This window comes from Emydura macquarii, unplaced genomic scaffold (genome assembly GCF_026122565.2).
Source record: "Emydura macquarii macquarii isolate MOO-44397 ecotype Brisbane River unplaced genomic scaffold, CSIRO-AGI_Emac_v2 contig_3671, whole genome shotgun sequence".
Classification (NCBI taxonomy): Eukaryota; Metazoa; Chordata; order Testudines; family Chelidae; genus Emydura; species Emydura macquarii.
Window position 1 is genome coordinate 10,395,096 of NW_027133808.1, and position 6,955 is coordinate 10,402,050.

Here is a 6,955-nt window from a genome sequence, read left to right on the forward strand (position 1 = left end):
ACCAATTCCGAATTGATTCCCAACTGAGCAGTAACAGTCGGGGGTTGCCAACTTCCACAGAGTGATGGCGACTCTCTTCTCCACCGTCATAGCTTGTCTCAAGCGAGTGTTCACGCACTTCAGGGACAAGGTCAGCTCCGAGCACAGTTCAAAGAAAGTTGTCTTTCGCATACGAAAGTTTTGCAGCCACTGGTCATCATCCCACAGCTGCATAACGATGTGGTCCCACCAGTCTGTGCTTGTTTCCCTGGACCAGAATCTGTGCTCCACGGACTGCAGATGATGCATTACAGCCTGCAGCAATCGTGAATTGTTCTGCTCGATGGCTTGTAGCAGTGCAGCCTCGGTGGCATCGTTGTTGCCTGTGCTTCGGCTTCTTGCTCTACTTCGAAAATACTTGATGATAAGCCACGATGTATTTGTGACGCTCACAATAATAGTGCAGAGTTGAGCTGGCTCCATGTCTCTGCAGCAATGGTGAGCGTGTGGAGTAAAAAAACGGCACAAAAAACAGTTTTCCTGTTTGTTTGGGGGAAGAAGGGAGGGGGAAGCAGCGTTGCATCATGGGACAATGACACTCATCCCAACAATCACCAAGGCTAGTTGCACTGTGGGATAGCTACCCACATTGCAGTGCTTTGAAAGACAAAATAAGCGTGGTGAGTGTGGACGCACGAGACCTGCGCAAACAGCATAGTGTGTACACGCTGCTGCGACTTTTAAAAATTGGCTGCTGAAAGTCGACTTAAGTAAGTCGATTTCACTCGGCAGTGTAGACATACCCTTATTAGCACAGTCGGCCCTGCACCACCCTATTCTAGTTCCCCAGCAAGGGGGTATATTTTGAATGGGATAGGGTGTGACTGGACTCCACTGCACTCCTGGGATTCTCATTGGCATAGCTACCTATTGGGTGCATTAGCAAATGGCTTACGTTACAGCAGCTCTGAGGTTGCTCTAATTTGTGCTAGGGGCCGAAATGGCTTCCAGAATTGGAGATGGGCGTTCAAAAAGGTTGCAGAAAGATTAATTTGCAGCTGTACATGCACACTAGGCAGAGACGACGCGTGCCTGCTGATAGTGAGGGGCAGCTGACTTCAGCAGTGTTACTGAGCAAGCTCAGTCTGTGGGAGCACACTCACTACAAGACAAGCAGAGAATCTGGGGGGTCACGTGACCTCGCAGGTCCCCTCCCTGCATCGTCTCTGATACCAGGTGTGCCAACTCCTGTGGTTTTAGGATTCAGTTCAGAGCTTTTAAAAACACATCATGTTTGAAGGTAAAACATCAGCTTTTCTGGAAATAAGAAAATGTTATGGGATTTTTAACAGAATGACAATTTATCCTTTCGTTGAGACCAAGTGCATCTTCTCTGCCATACCCTGAAATGAAATCTCATGAAGACAAGCCTCATGATTCAGCAAATAAATATCCCATTTTATGGATTTTCCATTTTTAGAACTCATCATTTTTCAAATGCCACATTCCAATTAAAAAAATCTGAGCTAGGACATATGCAGAGAGATAACATAACTCAAACGTTCAATTGCACTGTCTCTTATCTGCGGGCATAGAGAACTGTTCCCTGGGGGCTGGCCTGCAATAGAAAAGCAAAGAAAGAGAAGCACATTTCTATTAAAAACTAGAACGAAACTTCCTGGAAGAAAAAAGATGCCTTTTTCCACCCTTGTCCTCTCCCTGCCCTATTATGACAGGTCTGGGAATTGACTACCTCCTGTTTAGATGTATACCTAATACTGTTATCCAGGCAGGTGAAACTTAGTAGCTTTCAGTCAACACGTCTCCACTGCCTATCTAGTACTTCACTCATTCAAGTTTCTGCCTCACTGGCCATCAATCATTTGACAGCAGCATCGTGCCTGTCGATATTATCCATTTCAGTGCAGAAGCATACAAAAATATGCTCTCTACTTCTCTCTAATATTACCCAATTCATTTTAAATAGACACAAAGTAGAGTCAGGTTGTACTGAGCATTGAGAATGTGAATGTTATTGCATAAACAAAATAACTACTCAGAATCCTGACTGACAAATTGCTGTAAACTCACCTTGAAGTCAGGAAACATCAAGTGTCTTGTCCCCCAACCCCCAGTCCATTCTGCAGAACAGAAATCTGTCAGGTTTTGTTGTGGCTGTCACACAGATAAGAACACTTGAAATTGTTACCGGGGAGGTTCTACTGGAACAGTTCAGTGCACTGAAATTGTACATCAACCAATTATTATTGTGCAGGGAAACAAAGACCCAGCAGAAGTCAGAGAAGGAAAAGGCCTATTAATACATCTCCCTCTCACTGCAGAATTGTTTCAACAGTACATTTCTAGTGCTTTATCCAGACTAGTCTGCAAAGTGATTATGGCTCTACAGCTTCCTATGTAGCCTACTCTACAGCACTGTGTGTTTCACTGTCAGAAAATTTTTACTGCAATTCAGCCCAAATTTCCCCTCTTAGTTTCATGTTGTCAGTCCCTCCCGTCTCCAGTGCTTCACAACATGAAATAATTCCTCTCATCTGTGATATTTACAAGTATAAAATATTTGTAGACTTTCTCCCTCTCAGTCATCCCTTCACCAAGCTATTCAGATTTTACTCTTTATTTTTTTCTCATAAATCAGTCACTGCAACCCCCAGGTCATTTTTGCTGCTCTTGTCTGAACTCCCTCCAATTTATCTATATCATTGTGGTAACATCATGCCCAGAACTGCAAAACAATATAGCAGGTGCAGCCCACTAAGGCTATTTGAGAGGGGCCCTGTTTTCCATATGCAGCTCCAAATCCCAATGGGTGTTTTTCTCCAGTCACATCATGTTGCAAACTCTTGACACCTGTACATTTTTCATCTGCCTATGACATCCTTATTCCATGGCCTTCCAATTCTTCTGATCCCTAGCAATGCCCAGGAAAACAGCTGGTTAACATCACAATTTCTCCAGAACCAATGAAAAATTCATTTAATTGAATAGCCTTTGTCTATGAGTTCACAAATTCATCTATACTAATGCTGTCCAGTCTAGTGAAAGTATCTGTATTTCTGGCAGACAAACATGATTTTAATTTCATTAAAACCTGAAAACAATGCTGTGTTAAAATATATAGCAGATTTCCTTTTACATATTTTAAGACACCAATACCATTTTCAGAGATAAAGGATGATTTTCAAATGTTCTCTCGGATACTGTTCAGGTACAATAAGAACTGATCAGAACCTTCACTCATGATTCACATGAAAGCATTTCTGTGCTTTGAAAATGCATTACCTATTTTAGTGCAATTTTTCATTGTCTCCCATTTCAGTTTCTCTTCATTTTGTTTGCAAGCAGATATGCCAAAATATCACAATGGGATATCCTTGTGATAGTTCATACATGTCTGGAACCAACAAGTACCAGAAATTTGGGGAGGGAAATGGTTTACATAATATTTCTAGACTGAAAAAACTCAAAAGTTTGAATAGGCACTACCATAACCTTATCTCAGGTGATTCACACATTTATTTTGTTCCAGAATGGTTTAAAGCAGGCCTCTATTAATTAGCAGCACCTAGATTTTATGGTGGTAGATGCCCGAGAAAGGCATAATAATAATAGTAGTAGTAATTAATTAGTAGTTATTAATAATCAGTTTAAAATAAGAACTTCAATTTTGCAGTGAATGTCTCAGGCAAACAGTAGTTTACCCAAATGCTGTCCAGTGAACTGCTCTTCAGTATTTGTTTTGGTTTTTTCCCGTCTTTACTTTGTGAAGTATGCAGAGCAAAGGTTATTTTATTTGGGGGGAAAGGGGGATAAGAATTCTACAAAATTGTTTATACATGCTAATCTATATAATAAGATTCCAGGATTGTCTTTGTCACTCTGAAACCTAGAAAGTCTGTTGAGTCAGAATGAAGTGATGGAACCAGCTACAAGCATTGCTGAGAGCTCTTTCTGTTCAGAATATTACCAGGTTCGATCGTCCCTAGATTCACAATCTGTTACTGTCTAGTTTTAAAATCTCAGCCATTTTTTGCTTCTTTAAACACATGGCTTTACAAATGACAACTCTGTGACAGCACGGGCTTTCAGCTACTATTCCTGAAAACTTCAAGAAATGGTTTGTTTGTGTTTTAATTCAAAGCTGAGATTCTCTTTTATCTGTCTGAGTCCCCCAAATTAGCAGGGCAGGGGCATTTGGTGGTGGGCTTCATGAGAGCACAGAGGTAGTTGCTTTCCAGTGGTGGGAGAATTGATTCCTGTTTATGTAGTGTTTATAAAATGACTTGGGATCTTTTTGGACGCAAGAGATTAGAGAGAATATTTTCAAAGTTCTTAGCATAAGTCCCATTTTCAAGTGTGACTTAGGCATTTAACAGCCTGGCCTTCCTCAGAGCCTGGGCCCAAGGAAGGGCCGCGATGCTCCTGCTGGACCGATCGGGGCACTGCAGGCCTCGGACCCCAGAAGCAGAGGGGCAGGGTCAAGACAGAAAGGGGAAGTACAAAAGGCCAGCCTAGGAGCTCACTCGAGGGGAAACTGCTGCCAGAGAAGGATGCTCCTTCCCCAAGCCTGAGCCCCGGCCCCGGCCCCAGCCCTGTGGCTGGGCAGTGGGAACCCTGCACTGACTGGAGCCTCAAGGGCCAGCTGGGGCTACTGGGCCCTAGTGACTGGGAAGAGCTACTGGAGACCACTGACTGGGAGCCACCCCCTGAGGCCAGCCATGACCTAGGGGAGCTGCCTGTCACCTGGGAGCCATTGGAGCTGCCTGAGCCCTGTGTGCTGGAGGACCCACTGGGACCCTGTGAGCTGGAGGAGCTACCCTCTGCTGATGGCCCCGAAGAGTTCCCAGACCTGCCGCCGGCTGAAGGTGAGGGACTGGTGGGACTCCCTCTAGCCATCTACCCTGGAGGATCTGAGGAAGACCCCTGGTTCCAGGTACCCGGGTTCAGGGTGGGAGGAAGTAGCCCAGGGGCAGCTGACTACAGTCTGGCTGAGCTTGTGCTTGCACCAGTGTCCCAGGCGGAGTGCTTTGTCGTACTCCCTGCTACAGCTGGGGGGAAGCACTGATCTCCCGTCCCCTTGGCAGCAGCAAGGAGGCTGCACCAGCAAGATGCTCTGCCTGGATACTTAGGCAGCAGTGCCCTTCTGCAGGCAGTGTGGGCCACTCTGAAAGACCCCATGGGCAACTTTTGGCCTGTGGGCCACGGGTTGGGAACCACTGGTTTAAACACTACAGAAAATCCACCAGCAAGTGAGCCATGCTACAGAGGAAGGTGAAAAACCTCCAGGGCCTCTGCCAATCTGTCCTGGGGGGAAAATTCCTTCCTGACCCCAAATATGGCAATCAGCTAAACCCTGAGCATGTGGGCAAGACTTACCAGCCAGACACCCAAGAAAGAATTGTCTGTAGTAACTCAGAACCTACCCCCATCAAACGTCCCATCACAGACCATTGGGAATATTTACCCTAGTAGTCAAAGATCAGTTAATTGCCAAATTAGGCTGTCCTAATATATGGAGGGGATGGTATGATGGGACGGTTGCATTTAAACTTTTTCTCTTCTTCTGTAGGTAGCCTGCCACGGCTGGCTGGAATAAGTAGGAGGCTGTGGTGGCCAAAACTGTTTCCTAGAGCCCTGTGGTGTATCTAGGGTAAAAGAATGCAGTGTGTCCCTGAAGTCTTTTAGGCCATGAAGCCTAGTATTAGTGTGCTCTGACCACCTTTGGCACCCTTTCATGGACTGGCAGTGCAATTCTAGTCAGAGCCACAGCAGCCAAAACGTCAAAAAGGTCGTCTGTGCGCTCCACAAGCTCCTTAGCCCTCAATCCCAAGTTGGATGCCACTGTTTTAAGCAGCTATTAGTGGGCCCGAAAATCATCTAATGGCAGTGGTGGGGCCAGGCAAACCATGGCCTTGTCTGGGGATGAGGCTGATGATGGTAATGTCAGGGGAGGGAGCGGGGCCTCCTCTTCCAGGAAAGTCATTTCTACCTCTGTGTCCTGCTGTTCATCGCTGGTGTCAGAACCTAAATCCTTTTGTGAATTTAGCCTTCAGTGCCTAAATCTCTTTTGAAAACAGGATTTAGGTGCCTAAAATCACTTCAGCCCTTTGGAAGGTTTTTTCCCTATGCAAGAGAAGTAGATTTTTATTAATGTGTGTGAGAGAGACGCTCTGCACCTCCATATTCACCCTATACTGTAATTGTATGTTGACATACCTTGCATGTAAGATGTTGTCGGAAGGCTCATGACGTAGTGAGCATTATTGTTATAGTAATATGTTTGTTGCAATGTCAAGTGCATGGTTATGAAGCTCCACTATGTAATATTCCCAAAGATGTGTTCTCATGGCTTGAAACGGATCCAGGCAAAACTCTCCAGGAGCAGCAGGGCAGTTTGCACCTCATTAAGGCGTGTATAGAACAAACCTAGATCAGCATTCCGGGAACAAAGGACTGGCCTAAGCAGCAGCAAAGGAACCACAATAAGGTAATGCTCAATGACTCAGGACGTGGATGAAATCATACACGGACACAGTTTGTCATCTGACCCTGAAGGGTGGGGGCAACTCCCCAGAGGGGAGAAGGAATATTTTAAAAAGAGGGGACATTTGTCATGCTGTTCCCTCTCTTCCACCTCCATCTACAAACATCATCATGTAACTGAAGTGCTGACCAAAGGGGAGAGCCTGGCTGAAGGAGAATCAGGCAGCTTGAGGTAAGAATCATCTACGTTTGTAAGGTTGCTGAAAGCGTTAAGCTTAGTATTTGCTTTTGTTTAGCCTGACCAGATCTGACGTATTACCCTTTGATTTATAATCACTTAAAATCCGTCTGTAGTTAATACATTTGTTTGTTTTACCTAAAGCAGTGCACTTGGTTTGAAGTGTGTTGAAAACTTCACTGGGAGTAACAAGGCTGGTGCATATCCATTTCTTTGTTAAACTGACGAACTATT